The sequence below is a fragment of the Rhinichthys klamathensis genome, unplaced genomic scaffold (genome assembly GCF_029890125.1).
Source record: "Rhinichthys klamathensis goyatoka isolate OS25496 unplaced genomic scaffold, OSU_Roscu_1.1 h1tg000303l_1, whole genome shotgun sequence".
NCBI lineage: Eukaryota > Metazoa > Chordata > Actinopteri > Cypriniformes > Leuciscidae > Rhinichthys > Rhinichthys klamathensis.
In genome coordinates, this window is record NW_026606822.1 from 1617126 (window position 1) to 1635330 (window position 18205).

Genomic DNA, 18205 nt, shown 5'->3' on the forward strand with positions numbered 1-18205 from the left:
TCACATATGAACTGTCGCAAGTACTCATTAAGTCCATATTCTGAATCTGAATTTTTGTTAAGCCATCTGTGATGTCATTTTTGGCTGCAGCCTCATAACTGTTTGTGACTGTTGTGTCATTCAATCATTCATTTAGTAATGTGTTTGTTGCAGTTAAGGAGTGATGAGTGAGAACAGAGTTGGACTGCGGACATAACCCTGAGGAGCGCCAGACCATGTTGCTGCGTTTCACCACTTGTGGTTTGCTGTGATGATAAAAATTCAGTGTCTAATTGCCAGGCAAGCTGCACAAACTCAGTTCTTCACATTTCAAGTTTATTTGAGGAAATAGCTGAATTTCAGAATTAAAGGTAACTGTCAGTACAGTTCATGTTTCATAAGGATCACCAGTGGTTTTGCTAGTAATGAGAGATGGCATGAATGCGCAGTTTATTGTTATTTCACTGCTTAGGCAAAACATATCTTAATAGTTATAGGTAATAAAATACATTAAGAAACGTTATTCTATCCCAATACTAAGCCAAACCAAATTAAAACCCCTGAGAAGTGTCGCTGGTGCTTTCAAAACATTGTTATTTTAGCTAAAACACTCAGACCAGTCTAAAAATGCAACATTGACTCAACCAATAGCATGAATTTGCGGCAGGATCATCTGTTTGTCCAACCAATGGGAGACGGACTGTTTGGGAAACCTGTTTAAAAGCAATCATCATTTTAGGGGTTTTATTTGGTATCACTAATGGTGCCAAATTACACCTTTACCTTTAACCATTCATTACACCAGGAAGAAACTTATATTTAGCTCATATGTAAGAAGAAGAGAAGTGTTACATTATATTCCCAAGACGTGGTTGCATCGCCCCCCACAGGATCCTTTTGGTTTCCACATACATTTATGGACATAATCTCTCTCTTTCTTGTTCCTTTTTCTGCTGACTTTCTGGATTTTCCCTTCACATTGCTGTCTATAATGGCGGCAGCTTCCAATCTAACACACCCATGCACCCAAAACCACAAACAGCTCTCTAATCAAAACCATTTTTTTGTCTCGCTGCCTTCTTTGTCACACACTCTACACACAGATTTGATGTCATTGAGGTGCAAAGCCTCTTTGGAAAACCACCACCCATTTCATTCTTTATCCCCCCTTTCTCTCTTTCCCCTGAGGCCTACAATCAGTCATCTGTTTGATCATGTGGAGATGTGGCTTTAGTGTGTGTGCTGGCTTGGTGCGTAATTCTGTCTAATGCTTTGAGATATGAAAGAAAGTATACCCCCCCCTCGCTTCCTCAGTTTAAACCAGAGATGCCGCAGCGGTTCCAAACCAGTGAAGGCTAACACGTGGCGGTCGTCCAAGCAGCAGGAGGTCCAGGCCAGCCCAGGTGGGCGCGAAGGGGGTCTGGCGCGGAACAAAAGCAGAATCGTGCCCCTGTGCATAAGATAAGATCCACGCTCTAATCATCACACATTCGCATCCCGTATATGCTATCGGGCAGCTGGGTGACTACAAATGCACACTCACACACACACTTACTTTAAATGCATATGCACACTGATTGGGTTCCCAAGCATTTGTTATAGTGCAGAAACGTCCCATTTATAAAGTTTCATGTTTCCTTTTGTTATAATAAAGAAAGAAATAGTCAGTTGTTTAAAATCATAAACGCTCTAATGAGATGAAGAGTCATATCAGTAGTCTAATAAAAAGCTGTTTTATTTTACACCGGGTTCACTTTTGCATGTGGAATAAATTAATCATGGCTGATTATGTGGATCACTCCAATGGCAAATTACAAAGAAAATATTTGCTTGATGCTGCATCCACAATGCAAAGTAGTCAGCACTACATAAACAAACAAAAAATATATATATTCAGTGTGGGAAAAGAAATTTGTTCCGTATTAAATCAGAAGTGTGTTGTATTTTAGCATCTTGCACCTGAACAGCTGAGAATGCTTCTGCATTTAGAATCTGTTTGGTCTGTTAGAGTTTAATGGTTTGGTCTGTTAATGTTAAAAATGACAGATTAGAGTGGAAAACAAGGCACGATAGACATGTTTCACCTTTGTTTGAGGCCGCTAATATTAAAATTAAAATGTCTAAAATAATAAGCACTTAAAAGATTAACTTTAACTCTGTTCCAGTGGTATTTTATTATAATTGATATACTATTGTAGTATTTATTAATATTTTGGATTAGCTTTAATTGTTATATTTTCATATATATTTGCATTTTTATTAGTTTTATATATATATATATATATATATATATATATATACACTCACCTAAAGGATTATTAGGAACACCTGTTCAATTTCTCATTAATGCAATTATCTAATCAACCAATCACAGGCAGTTGCTTCAATGCATTTAGGGGTGTGGTCCTGGTCAAGACAATCTCCTGAACTCCAAACTGAATGTCAGAATGGGAAAGAAAGGTGATTTAAGCAATTTTGAGCGTGGCATGGTTGTTGGTGCCAGACGGGCCGGTCTGAGTATTTCACAATCTGCTCAGTTACTAGGATTTTCATGCACAACCATTTCTGGGTTTACAAAGAATGGTGTGAAAAGGGAAAAACATCCAGTATGCGGCAGTCCTGTGGGCGAAAATGCCTTGTTGATGCTAGAGGTCAGAGGAGAATGGGCCGACTGATTCAAGCTGATAGAAGAGCAACTTTGACTGAAATAACCACTCGTTACAACCGAGGTATGCAGCAAAGCATTTGTGAAGCCACAACACGCACAACCTTGAGGCGGATGGGCTACAACAGCAGAAGACCCCACCGGGTACCACTCATCTCCACTACAAATAGGAAAAAGAGGCTACAATTAGCAAGAGCTCACCAAAATTGGACAGTTGAAGACCGGAAAAATGTTGCCTGGTCTGATGAGTCTCGATTTCTGTTGAGACATTCAGATGGTAGAGTCAGAATTTGGCGTAAACAGAATGAGAACAGAAGCCTTGTTACCACTGTGCAGGCTGGTGGTGGTGGTGTAATGGTGTGGGGGATGTTTTCTTGGCACAATTTAGGCCCCTTAGTGCCAATTGGGCATCGTTTAAATGCCACGGCCTACCTGAGCATTGTTTCTGACCATGTCCATCCCTTTATGGCCACCATGTACCCATCCTCTGATGGCTACTTGCAGCAGGATAATGCACCATGTCACAAAGCTCGAATCATTTCAAATTGGTTTCTTGAACATGACAATGAGTTCACTGTACTAAAATGGCCCCCACAGTCACCAGATCTCAACCCAATAGAGCATCTTTGGGATGTGGTGGAACGGGAGCTTCGTGCCCTGGATGTGCATCCCACAAATCTCCATCAACTGCAAGATGCTATCCTACCAATATGGGCCAACATTTCTAAAGAATGCTTTCAGCACCTTGTTGAATCAATGCCACGTAGAATTAAGGCAGTTCTGAAGGTGAAAGGGGGTCAAACACAGTATTAGTATGGTGTTCCTAATAATCCTTTAGGTGAGTATATATATATATATTATATATGTAATTGAGCCAAAAAGAGATTGGTGATTGAATCTGAAATGCATTTCAGCACTTAATCCTTTCAGGCAGTTTTTAGCTGCAGGCATCAATCTCAAATGTATGTCCCTTATTTTCCTAAAAAAGAAGCTGAAGTTGCCTACTCTACACAAGAACTCACCCTAAAACACGTACAGGACATTTACACTATATATAGTCTGCCTAATGACTCGGAAATATCCTTGCATTACACCCGTGGTTGACTTTTTGAATGTTCAAACAAGCTGTGACTGTGGTTGAAACGGTTAGCTTTAGCATGTTTGCTCTTCGGTTGTTAATTGAAATACTTGCGTCAACAGTTGGCTGCTCTGTCTATTTACATTTAATAGTGTCTATTTCTAGACAGAGAAGTTGCTCTGTGGGTGTATGTGGACCTCCTGCTATGGGTTCCCTCAGTGGTGGTCTAAGACAGAGGAGATTTTGCCTTTGCTCGTCTGATACGCCACTTTTAGTCTTTCTCTATCTGCAGTGATGTTTATCTGCATGTCTTTTTTTCCATAATCAGAGCACAACAGATGCCCAAACAAGTCAGAGCAGAGCGACATGGGAAGCATCCCGGCAATGTTGCCCCTCTTTCATCCAGAATTACACACAGACATAGCCTGGAATATTTCAATTCCCGTTCTGATGCCACATGGAAGATAGATTAACCATCTGACCTCTGACCCCTTGTGTGTTTCTTTGACTCTGTGTGTGTGTGAGGCACAAAAATAAACATTTGTATGCACAAACATGTGGAGCAACAGGCATTTAGAGACGCACACAGTGGGGCATTAGTGCAGTGCTGCCAGCAGGGCTCCGGTTATTCTTCCAGAGGTTAGTCTGACAACAGCTGCAGCTTTCAAAGGAGCCAGAAACTGAAATAAATAACAAATAACGAAGCTGAGAGATTTCACAAATTCCCCACATTACTTTTGGCCTCTAACTCTGACCCAGAGTAATCCACATTCAACCTAAAAAAAAAACAAGTAAAGACTAGAGTAGTGCTTTTAATGCTGCAGCGAGTTTTTGGTTAAGTTAAGTTAAGGCTAAGTAGTTGTTGTTTTTTGCTTAAATGTAGTTGTGTAGTCCTTAACATGTGAACATGTACATTTTAGCAAATGCATATCTTATATTCATATGTATGCAATATATATATATATTAATTGATAGATTTTTAATACTGGACATTCAAATATTGTAATGCCTAAATTTGCTTTTCATTTAAAACAATTGATTTTACTTTGTAGTGTTTTTTTATTTTTTATTTTTTTTATAAATATTCAGTTTATTTTATATTTGAACAAAGTAGTATAGAATTTACTACCAATCATTTTTAATATTGGCTTTTTAATCAGTCAATGGGCATAACATGAAAATAATTATTGTCGTGTCGGTGTCAGACAGAACTCTAGTATTGTTGCATCCCTAATTGCAATGAATTCACTGACAGCTACATTTTTAATAAAAGTACACAAAAAAGTCTAAAGTTTTTCATAACTTGTGTTTTCACTATTGTTATAAGTTATTATAACAGGTTACCATTAAGGAGATTATTTAGAAGCATTAGAGGTGATGGACAGGTTTTCTGTAAGAACAAAGGATTTCTGTAATAACATGGGATTAGCAGAATGGAAAAATGAAAATGTTTTTGAAAGGTTACTCACAACACATTTCTTCTCATGTTGGAGTTTCCTCACTTTGGCTCAAAGACATTCCCCAAGTGAGAACACACAAAAAGTAAAACCCGAGATCCTTGACTTTATCATTAATCTCTGTAGATCTTGTGAGCAAATGCCTGGAAAATACAACCCCCTGTGGCATGTTTGCTAGCTCTGACTCTTTCGTTCTTTCACTCTCTCCATCTAGCATTTGCTGTCTAGTGTTAGTGATAAGACTTGTTGCCAGGAGGATGAGAAGATTAGCCTGTTCTGAAGTCAGCAACTCTCTCGTCTGCTAGCGCTTCGTGACATGAGTGTGGCTTGATATGCTAAGCATCTCACTCTCAACACTTCATCGTGCACTGATCTGAGACCAGCTACCCCAACCAAACCCTGATTGTTGTGTTAAAGAAACCTCAAAACACATCTCATATCAGCAGAGGAATGTATCTCCAGCATATCACCTCTCGCTGCATCCGCAAAGCTTGAGATATCAACTTGCTTTCTGCAGATAGAAAGATTGACATACCACTGGCTGACTAGTTAACGGCCTCCAGTTAAGACATCATTATCTGAACACGTTCCAACAGGGCCTAAAATTAACACTCCCCAAGCTGCAAATGCGAGTAAAAATCGGAGTTGGCGAGTATATGAAATGGTGTCAATCGCCAGTTGAGCGCAAACGACGCTTGGGACAGTTAACGTCTCAGATAGTGCGCAAATACTCAATACACGTCTTCTTGTGCTTTAATGGACAAATTCACATTAAATTATGTTTTTAAAAAATGCCCATCTTGGCAAATATCCTAGTTGTTTATGTCTTAAGTGAATGTAAACAGTAGAGAAAGACAACGCATGTGTTTAGATCCGTGCATTAGATCTTAAAGTGGCAGTACATATTTCTGCTGTCAAAGCATTTGTTTCAAAGCATTTGTTCTTAATTAGTGTTAGCCATGTACATAAGAACTAGAGAACTCAGAGGATCCTATAAAAGTATAACAGTTTCCACAAAGATATTAAGCAGCACGACTGTTTTCAGCATTGATAATAATAAGAAATGTTTCTTGAGCAGCAAATCTGAATATTAGAATGATTTCTGAAGGATCATGTGACACTGAAGACTGGAGTAACGATGCCGAATTCAGCTTTGCATCACAGGAATAAATAGCATTTTAAAAATTCAAATAGAAAACATTAAAAAGTCATTTTAAATTCTTCTTTTTCACAATATTACTGTTTTAATGTTTTTGATCAAACAAATACAGCTTGGTGAGCATAAGAGACTTTTCAAAAACATTAAAAAAAAATAGTGTAGTGTACTTCATAGCCTTCGAGATGAATGAGAATGCTGCTAACAGAAAGCTTTTTCCAGGTGGTATAGACCTCCTTGATTTTAGAAGTTGTTTCCTTTTCCGGTATTCCCAAAAGACTCTTTTTGTGCCATGTGTTGTCAGATGTCAGTTAAAGACAAAGTCTCTTGACAGATCTAAATTCCCAGAATGAAGCAGGAATTCTATGGCCTGTAACATGAGCCCTACAGATTCTAACACTGTAGAAATTACTGAACATGTGTGTGGTGGTGGTGGATACAAAAATATTTACAGGACCAAAAATTTACAGTGTGTGTGTGTACAGTATACATAGTATATAAGTCAGAAATAGAATTTAATATGCCTGAATCTCCTTCTAAAGCACACGTCCAGAGAGTGTGTATTATAAGTGTATCATTTGTTTACCCTAGCATGGTAAGCTAACTGGGTATATGGGGTATTTACATGGGTAAGTGGTGTTGGTGATTGAGATCAAGCTGCTTATGTTAAGAATGTTATTTTTTTGATTACTCACAGAAATGTATCTGTTGAAACAGAAATGTCCCATGACTGTGGTATTCCTCTTGAAGTCTGTTAGCTGGAAGGTGGAAGAGGTCACAGAGAGGACCATAATTAGCTGTGGCTAATTGCTGTGTGGCTTCCAGGGGGTGGTTAGCTTCAGCAGAACTAGATGTTTCTCCATTGACAACCATTCAAAAGTAGCTGTGTGTTCTGATCATTTATTTATTATAATATAATTATATGTTGCTTATATAATTATAAGCAACATATAATTTGTAATGCACGCTTGAGAGGAAGAGCACAGGATGAGGCTGGTCACGGGAGGTAAACGGCCTGTTTGGGAGTCTTGCACAGTGTTGGGGAAAGATACTTTGAAAAGTAATGCATTACAATATTGCGTTCCTCCCTTAAAAATGTACTTATTGCGTTACTTAGTTACTATTTTAGAAAAGTAACGCGTTACGTTAGCTAATTTTGCGTTTCTTTTTTTCCACCTGGGCTGGGATTGTTTTTTTATAACAAAAAAGTAAAAATTTTGGGCAAATGTAAAGACCCTTTCACACCAAAAGTGAAATAATAAGCCTCAGACTGAAGGAAATGCAAATTCACGTGTGTACAGTAGAGGGCGCAGCTCAAGCAAACCTTTCCGCTGTGCTGCCATTCTGGATAACAGAAGAATAGGATGCCGGAGAAAAAGCATAGACAGTATAAGAAGTGGACAGAGCCATCTCATTGGAACTCAGTTGAGACAGTTGAAGTCCATTTTTAGCGATTTTTGAGCACTTCCGTTCCTGACGCGCAGACTCAAACCGACTCAAACTAAGCTTGATGACGTGAGCAACCTGTCTGACAGACGTTAATCTTCTAGTAGATGTGCGTGAAAATTGCCAACGTTAATCTTGCAGAGACGGGGAACTTGAGCAAAGAGTTCTTTGGCGTGAGTGAGCAGGAGTAAGTATTCCGTTGCTTTTATGGACTCATTATCTATGGGCTTCTCCCTTGACGGGACGTCCCCCCGATTGCCTGCGAGCTTCTCCTCCTGTCTGTACGGTACTTTCTGTACAGCGCGACAGAGAGTCGAGTGGTTGACGCAATCGTTAGCCTATTTTTACTAAAACTGTTTATACGGGGCCATAATGTAACATAGAAGGTAATGGCCCTTTATACACTGTCGTGTTTCTTTAGAAATAAATAATGGACAAATAGAGTCTTTAAAAGCCTCAGATGTAAAGTTATTCGCTGTCAAAGTGACGCCAAAATGAATGGGAGTCAATGGAAATGCTAACGCAAGTGAAGTTCTGCTACAACATGGCGGCACCCGGCCGGCTTCAACTTCCGGTCGATGGATTACCCCCTTGAGAAAAAGGCGCAAACACTTACTTTACCAATAAAAAACAAAAAAATATTTTTTTTTTATCTTTTCTTATGGTTTAACTGAATCATCGAAGGTCAGAAGCAAGTACATTGGCCAATGAGGTGAGATTAAATGCATAAAAATTTATGTTTTATTTAACATATTTTGTTATTGGAGGTTTGCATAGTATTCTGATTTTGCATTTCACTTATTTTATTCATTTTGAGGAATATTGAATCTTTTTGTTGTGCAAGTGAGATGAGTAAAAATGCACGCTCACATTTAGTCTAGAACTACAGTAACCATGTTTACACACAACATCTCTGCACTTCGATTTGTCTCAACATGGGGACAAGAGAGCTGTAAGTCAATAAATGGAAAAACAAAGTAACTTGTGTTACTTATTTGAAAAAGTAACTCCGATATTTTGTTGTAAATTTTACTTTAGTTCCTTGAAAAAGTAATCTGATTACTTAACTCAAGTTACTTGTACTGAGTTACCCCCAACACTGGTCTTGCAGCAACAGGTAAAACGCCTCTCTCATTTCATACCTGCCGACAGGTGCTTGGCAAACTATGAAAATGGAGGGTTACTCAGAGAGAGGATCAAGGACAGCGATTGCCACACGCTTCCGCCCTCATGCTACAAACATCCTCTCTCAGAGGAAGGATGTTATCAGGCACCAACAATGAGTCTATATCAAAGACATTTTGATGTGTGTAAATTTTTTTCTTTTATGTGATGAAATCTCCAAATACAAACTGTAAAGCCACTGAATTCTTTGTCGGCTTATTATGACCTTTACATTTACTTCATCAGTCATTGCCATGAAAACGTCACAATCCAACCCCAGTTCATTTATCTTTGAGTTTTCTTTTGAGTTTTTTGGGATGAAATATGACCCAGAAATGTTCTTGACAGGTTTACTAAGAGTCAGACTGACCATTGATGTTTATGTTGCCTACCGTGGCCTGATTTAAAGATGCTGACAAACAGAGGCATCTACTGCATGTTGGTTATGGTGTCATTCTATCTTCATAGTAATCGATCCAACATGATCTCACCAGTGCAAGCTATCATCTCTCCATCCCTTCCTCTTTAAAGAGTCTCTCTGCTACCATTTACAACAATACACTTTCTATTTCAATCACTTTGTGATGTTTGATTTATAGAGCACTCCCTCTGGAGATCATGAAGTTCCATCTGTAACTTTTTATCTCGTTTCTTAGTGAATTTACGACAAACAGCCGGTTTACAATTTGCTGTGCTGTATATGAAATAACAACCGAGTGTAACGGCATGTAATGCACGTAATTATTTACAATCCTGTCCTTACCGCAGGGACGCCCAGCAATGATACGGGACAGAGAGTTTGTGGGAATAGAATTACGTTCAAGATTTAGGGATCCTTTAAAAGAAAGGCTTCCCTTGTTGGATTGGTTTACCTCTCCTATGTGGAGTTCCCCTTCTGGAAATGGTTGGAGGAATAATCATAAAAACAGCATTGCAAGAACAAGTCAAATGAGAGTTGCTAATGTCAGGTCATGCGTGTAGCCACAAAAATACTCGAAGATGGAAAGGAGGAGGTATATACTAAATTATCTAGAATATTAACCTGTGGGACCTGAGTGTGAATGTTAATATGTTAATACAGAATATACATAGAGTGCAGTTCAAAAGTTTGGGGTCAGTACTTTTTTCTTTTCTTTTTTTTTTAATAAAAGAATATTTGTATTCAGCAAGGATGTATTAAATTGAACAAGAGTGACAGTAAAGACATTTATAACATTACTAAAGATTTCTATACAAGTAAATGCTGTTCTTTTGAACTCTATATTCAACAAAGAATCCTGAAAAAAACGGTATCACAGTTTCCACAACTGTTTTCAACATTGATAACAATAAGTTTCTTTCAAATCAGCATATTAGAATGATTTCTGAAGGATCACATGTGAGCTTTGCATCACTGGAATAAATGACGTTTTGAAATATATTCAAATATTTAATATTGTAATAATATTTCACAATATTACTGTTTTTATGCAGCCTTAAGCTCAGTCTATCTAAGAAAAGCACACCGCTCATCATTGTTAATAATGTTCTGTATAGAAGCAGAGCTCTTCTGTTGACTGTGAGAACTGGAGACGGATCAAACGGGCCGTGTCCAGGTCAGACGTGGGGGGAGGGACATTTCGGAGGCACTGGTATAAAGTGTCTCCCGTGGACAACCCACAGGTGCCTGATCCGCCAGCTTAAGATCCATATATCCCAGGATTCTCTAATGTTTGTCTACATACTGTACTATGTTCAAAGAGCGGTCTTCAGCCTGTGATTAAAAAGAGAAGAGAAAACTCCAGAACCGTAACCCTGAAGCCAAGTTCAGTTCCAGAATGGAGAATTGTCTGCTTGATATGAACTCAAGAGCAATAGAATTCCCAAGATTCCAGACTCAGTGTAGCAAAGAGAACAGCTAATGGTCTGTTCCTCCTCACGACCTCTCGGGTCATCCTTGTAGAATTCAACAACAGTGTAGAACAGATATGGGGGACCTCGTGATGGCTGCCACAGAATGAAGAAGTTATTTTTTAAAGGCTTGTTTGTTATTATAAAGCAATTGTAAATAAAAATTAGCAAGGCAAAATGGTTAGGGACGGATGATTACGATTTACTAGATTTATATCTATAAATATGTGCACATGTGTCTGGCATTTTCCCCTTCACAAAACACCCAGAAATCGGTTTTAATTACAGAGACAAAAAAAAGTGCAGCTCTTCCGCAGATGTTTGCACTCACTTTCCTTCAGAGACCCTTTAATAATCATAGGGAAGTGCTGGTGATGAAAAACATCAAACAATTCAATCAAAGTGACATGAAAAAACGGGCAAAGAAAAAATTGCGGTTTCTCTTGTAATTAATTAATTTACTTTAAATGCATGTGAAAACATCCATTCTTATTAACCACATTTTTGAACATGTTTCTGTGTACAAACGTTTATAAGCAGCATTTCATCCGAGTTCTTTCTGCGTCAATTCAAGTATCACGCCAGAACAATGACAATAAATAAATTACTTGCATGCATTAATATTCTGCCTGTTCTGATTTGACTTAAAAGCAGCATGATAATATGTTTTTGGGATATCATGAATAATAATTGTCTTTGAGCATTACCATTCTTTATTAAAGTACCTTAGATGGGATTATCCTATCACACAATACAATACCATTTGTGAAATATTATTGCAATTAATTTAAAAATATATTTTGAAACTTTACTCCATTCTTCAGTGTCACATGATCCTTCAGAAATCATTGTAATATGCTGATTTGCTGCTCAAGAAACATTTCTTCATATTATTGATGTTTCATATTCTTGTGGAAACTGTAATACTTTTTCAGGATTCTTTGATGAATAGAAAGCTCAAAAGAACGGCATTTATTTGAAATAATTTTTGTAACAAAAATACATATATACAAAATATATATATTGGGGTAAGTAGGAAGTATATATTTATATATTTACCCTACTTACCCCAAACATTTGAACGGTAGTATAGTGTATTAAAAGCAGAAAACACATCTTGATCTTGATACCTTTGTGTCTCTGGCTGCTTCAAAACAAATGTAGCATTGAGTTTGAATAAAGTCTATTTGTACAGGTTTACATTCGTGCTAATTCATGCTACTTTACACTGAAGTTTGATGAGTATATTAATCTAGTGATGAGAGACGTAGGAAAAACAAGCAGCACTGTAAATTATGGTAATCCCAGATGTTTCACACATACCATGCAAAACATCTGTTGTGTTTGGCAAGAGAACTGAATATCTTATTCTGAGACTCCTCTTACAGTGGAATTCAAACGTGTGTGTGTGTGTGTGTGTGTGTGTGTGTGTGTGTGTGTGTGTGTGTGTGTGTGTGTGTGTGTGTGTGTGTGTGTGTGTGTGTGTGTGTGTGTGTGTGTGAGCATGTATGTCACTGTATAGAGTGCATATTATGTACCATATACAGTAAGAAGAGAGGAAGGTTTATCTAGATGATCACACTGTTTCAGTTGCAGATTGACTTGCCTGTGATAAGAGTGGTATGTCTGCGGTTAATGAAGTGTGCATGAGTGTGTGTTCATATGCAGCTTCTGTTCCTTTGATCTTCAGTGTTGATGGATGATGATAAAATAGTTTAATGTACTTTTCCTTACCATAGAAAATACCTTGCATAAAATCCATAGAATTACATATAATTTTCTATTAATGATTCTGTAAATTGTTTAGCCTATAGTTCATGGCATCACTTTCAGAAAAAAATTGGCAAACATTTTACTTTGAGGGGTACAACAGCTTGTCACTGGGGCAGTACTCTTTAAGGGACAACTCTGTACCTTATACCTGTATTTTATCCCTAAAATGTGCATTTTATACCTTAGATTAGTAAATAATACCCTTAAGGTACTACTATGTACTTTTAGAGGTAAATAAGGTATAAAGTTATCCCTTTAAGGTACCCCCATGTTATACCTTTAAAAGTATAAGTTTAGCTTTTTTTTTTTTTCTGAGAATGAATATTAATACATTTCATTGTTTTAATTTAAGGGAGTTTTTGTTAACTTAAGCAATAAGAAATTTTGGTTTGGTTGCCACTTTCTGTCCAACTATTTCTCAAACTCTATGTTCTTCCTCCCTCTCTCCCTCTCACTCTCACACACACACACAAAACCTCACATTCTTTATAGTCTGAACCTCTGCCCTTCAGATTCCATCCAGTCTGTAACACCTATATAATCATGCCACCATTGCGCCCCCTCTGTTGCATGCGGGCCAATAATAGACGGGCCAGGTAGCTCAGCGATGAGGAATTTCACATTGATATTTGATCCCATTGGCCCGTGTGTGGTGAGAGCTTATGGGACACAGTGCATGTCAGAGTTTGAGGTTTCCACAGCTCCTTCTGAAACATCTAGAGTAGCTCATAAAAGAGTAATGGATGTTTTATCAAAGCTAACGGCCTATGACAAGCAAAGAAAACAAAAGACACTGAGAATGTTATTGCTGAGGTGTTTGAAGAATTGAGGGCGCAGAGCTGGAAAAATAGGAGACCCCCAAAAAATTGGTGGACTGGTGTTTAACGTCCTGATTAAGGCCATTGAAATAAAACTAAATATTATGGAAAAGGTGTCGTTGTGTCAAACTTTCATTTATTTGTTATAAAGTTACTCAAATGAACTTCTAAACTAAGCTCATAGATAGATAGATAGATAGATAGATAGATAGATAGATAGATAGATAGATAGATAGATAGATAGATAGATAGATAGATAGATAGATAGATAGATAGATAGATAGATAGATAGATAGATAGATTGAAATTGAAATCCTTTGTAACATTATAAATGTGCAATGTTACTTTGGATCAATTTTATTCATCCTTGCTTAAGAAAAATATTTGTATTCATAACTCTTACTGACCCCAAACTTTTTAATTGTAGTGTGTATTTAGTAGGCTATTATACTGTATATTCTGTAAATACTATCATTATACAGTGACTGAGGGGAAAAAAAGCCTACCCAATGATGATGAACGTTTAAAGGTGATTCATGGATTGTGGCAGGTGTGTTCAGTTTCGGCTGGCTATGGAAACATGATTCGTTTTGGTCCTCATATCATCAATCACCTTTAACCCTTCTCATGTCAAAGTGTCTAAATAGCCAAGATCTGAAAGTTTACAAAACAAATACATGCGTTCATTGTAAGAAAGAAACATTTCTGAAATGCACTAAACGCACTAAAGACAACGAACAAAAATAACTTTCGTATAAAGTTTCTCCTGTAAAAATGCAGTTAAAAAGCATTGGCCACCCTGTGTGGAGATCCAGCTGGCGGAGCTGAGTGGCCGGGTTATGGTGATTTATGAGAGATGTGGAAGGAATGTTTGAGGAGCACATGTGTCTACGGCCGCTGTGTGACAGGTGCTGCGAGAGGCCTCGGCGGGCGGCGCATGCACGTTAGCAGTAGTATTAGACATTGTAGGCTATATAGTCTGTGTAAACTACATTTGCATGTCACATGTATACTGTTACATGTATGTAACAATATTTATGTGCATATTTGAAAATTGAATAAAAAATTATACGGTTCTATTAGCCTGGATGCCAGCCCGAACCCCACCCACAACATTTTTTGGTCGGGAAGTTCGGTCTGGACTCGCTCCATTGAGGAGTAATTATGATCGGTTCAGAAATCGTCGGGCCAATCAAATTGCCAGGGCGGGCTTTATACGATGATGGACAGATGATCTGCAGGGACGTAATCCTCACGTTATCAAAGAGCGCTTGGGTTGAACTGGTTTCCCTCACAGATGACTGCCGCTGGAGAACTGAGATGTAGAGATTCCGCTATCGCGTCTGTTGTAAAAGAAATCGACAGCGCATTCATTTTAAAAGACGAACAGAGAACTGCAATCAAGGCAGTTGTCGATCGGAAAGATGTGTTTGCCGTCCTTCCTATGGGATTCGGCAAAAGTTTAATTTATCAGCTGGCTCCGATGGTAACTAAGAAGATGGGACGCAATGAAAACCCTGTGGTCGTTGTGGTTTCTCCTTTGGTAGCACTCATAGAGGGCCAAGTAAAAGAAGCAACACTCGTTATTTTACTTCTTCCAGCGTGCGTGCATTTGAGTTCTGTAGTTGACAACTGTGCTATGCAAAGTAGTTGACTTACTGCGTTGCTCTGATTGGTTGTAGGTCTATCCAATTGAGTGCAGAGTTTTTTTTTCCTGGTTCGGTTAAGACACGCCTCATAATCAAAGCCCTGGCTATGAAGCAGTATCAGACTCACATTCTGACTAGAATATGAGTATGACGAAGTCAGGCTACGGTTCTATACTTTCAAATTAATAATTAAAATGACATGAAATAACAATGAATAATGAATAAATTAATTTTTTACATTTTAAACTATATATTAACATTATGAACAGACATGAATTAACAATTTGAGGTATATGAAATAATATTGCATATTTATAGTATAGTTAAAAATGAATGTTGAAAGTGCAGTATGTGATTTTTCAAAATCGTTGTTGAACAGTGTTGATATTTGAAATCAACCTAACTAAACACACTCCTCCCTTCATTGCTCCGCCCCCAAAATGCACAAACACACAATGCAAGAGTGTCTCTTTATCATGGCAGAAGCGGAGCAAAATAATGCTTCCCGAAAAATAAAGCGAAGACGGCGAGCGAACGACAAGGAAGCACAGGAATGCTTTGGCCTCTCCAGCGCTGGAAAGCTTTTCCAATATTAATGCTCTTGCCTGATCATAACCTTCTTTTCCCAGTGATATTCCTCAGAGATTTTCTCTTTTGTAATGTCTCTTAGCCATCTCTCTTTCTACAGTCGTTCTTCAAATCTCCCTCTTTCTCCCTCTCTCTCCTCCCCCATCACGAGTGACACGCCCCCTACTGCTGATTGGCTACAAGTGTGTTGTGCTGCTCGGTCTAATCAACTTTCAACAGCGTTTTTCAAAAATCGCTTACTGCACCTTTAACTAATTGAAAACTTGATGAAAATTTTTACCATTTATTCATTTGGTAGCTTGAATTTCACAATGAGCAATTTTTTAAATGACTTGCAAAAAATGAGATGCAAGACCCCTGTATTATTTATTTCATACACACTATATGGATTGTATCCCTTTTGGCTTTCTTTAAATTGTGAGGTCAAAAAGATTTTGCTAATAGCCCTGCTATCTTTTCAGTGACAGGGCAAATAGAGCGCCACACTAGGCTGCTGTCACTCTTATCAGCTCTCACGTCGAACAAAATCAAAGAGATTCCTCTTCCGTCAAGGGCAAATAAATGTCATCACCACGGGCCACAAAGTATGAAAGCACTGTAAACAGTCTGCATTTGCACTTGAGCACACACACCATTCATATTACGTACACATGCGTTCTCCTTCCATTCCCCGTGAGTTCCTCCGCGCTGTGGGGAATTGTGAACTGTGAGAGGCTCGCTGTAAAACATTAAAAACCCAACCACAGCCCTAAATTCCATGAGATGTTTGCTAACCCCATGCCTGTGTCTGAGAGAACTGTGGGGGCTCAGGGGGATGTGATGAATGGGCCGAAGGAGCATGATGAATGTGGCTGGCGGGGTCTGCGTAAATGTGTGTGTGAGGACGGCCATCGGGGTTTGGGTATGCATGGAGGGTTAAGATAAAGCAGAGAGGAGAATCTCACACTGAACTGTGAGGGGGAAAAGAGAGGAGAGACAAGTGTGTGAGAAGACAAAGAAGGGAGAAGGGAAAAAGTTTGTAATCGATCATTTAAAGTTCTATAATATATAACTTTATATGGTTTATAATCTATTCAATAATCATAAATTAGATTAATAAATATTTGAATAAACAAAGTCAAAATAGATGAAAAGTACTGGTAAAATGACTGTTGGACATACATTTTTCACAATCCAATCAATTTCTGACGGATAACTTCAAGTCCCGTCCTACCTTTTTTCTCATTTTTTTTTACTTTGAAATTTGTTGTATTATGAAAGTAAAATGAATTTCAAATTTCATGTAAAAATTCTACATCCTATTTGCCAAATCTTATTTTCTTCAAAAAATAATAATGTGTATATTAATGTGTGATTATATATATATATATATATATATATATATATTATAGAGAGATTTTGTATGCACACACACACACGCATCACGGTTAAAATATGAATGTATTCAACATTGATAATAATAAGAACAGTTTCTTTAGGACCAAATCTTCAAAGCTTTGCCATTACAGGAATAAATTATATTTTAAAATATATTAAAATAGAAAACAGTCATTTTAAATTGTAACCAAATCTCACATTATTACTGTTTTTAATTTATTTTTGATTAAATAAACGCAGCCTTGTTGATTATAAGAGACTTCTTTCAAAAACATGAATAAATATATAGACCCCAAACTTTTGATCTATAATGTATAGTACGTGGTGTGTAATATGGTAAAAATCCAGATTGAGTGTCTTGAACAGGAAATGGATTTGGGTTACAGAGCTGTTCTTTTTGTGAAATCCTTGTTACTCTTGGTCACAGCTTCTCTTTTCTGTTACTGTCCAGATGAGGTAAAACGACTGCTGGGTTTTGTCTGCTTCATGGCCCCAGTTAACCTCCCTAACACGCTCTCTATTTATGAACGTTTATATGCAATATACATTCTGTAGTTGTCTGTTAGCGTTCTTGTTATATAAACCCTCCAGTTACATCTGTCTTTTCTCATTGTGCAACCTCAACTTTGTTTTATTAGGCCTTTATATTTTATTTAATATTTTATTATGTATACTCTATTCCAGAATATTCTGTAATCTTGGATCTATTATTGTAGTTTAACTTCCAACCGTTCACTCACACATATCTTTAAATGATGTTCCTGTGGGGTTGGCTGCTGGTCTCTGGCAGTAAGTCACAGTTCTTTGTGCAGCATGGCAGGATGGCCCTTTTTAAGGTTGTTATAAATTGGCAGTATGCAGTAATAATTTCACCAGTCCTGCAGAACATCTTTGAAGGGTCGCTCTAAGGTGCACGATTCTGAGTTATATACACAGCAGGTCAACAGGGGTGGGCTCTTCTTACGTAACCCCAGATTTGGCATGTCACACTAGTTAGCACATGGAAAATAAAGCAAACTCTCTCTTTATTTTCTTCTTCTTCTTCTTTAAAAAAAATTTTAAATACCAGTCAAACCTTTGGACACACCTATGGGTTCTTTACTACTATTTTCCACACTGTAATAATAGCTATGCCATCAAAACTAAATGATAGATAGATAGATAG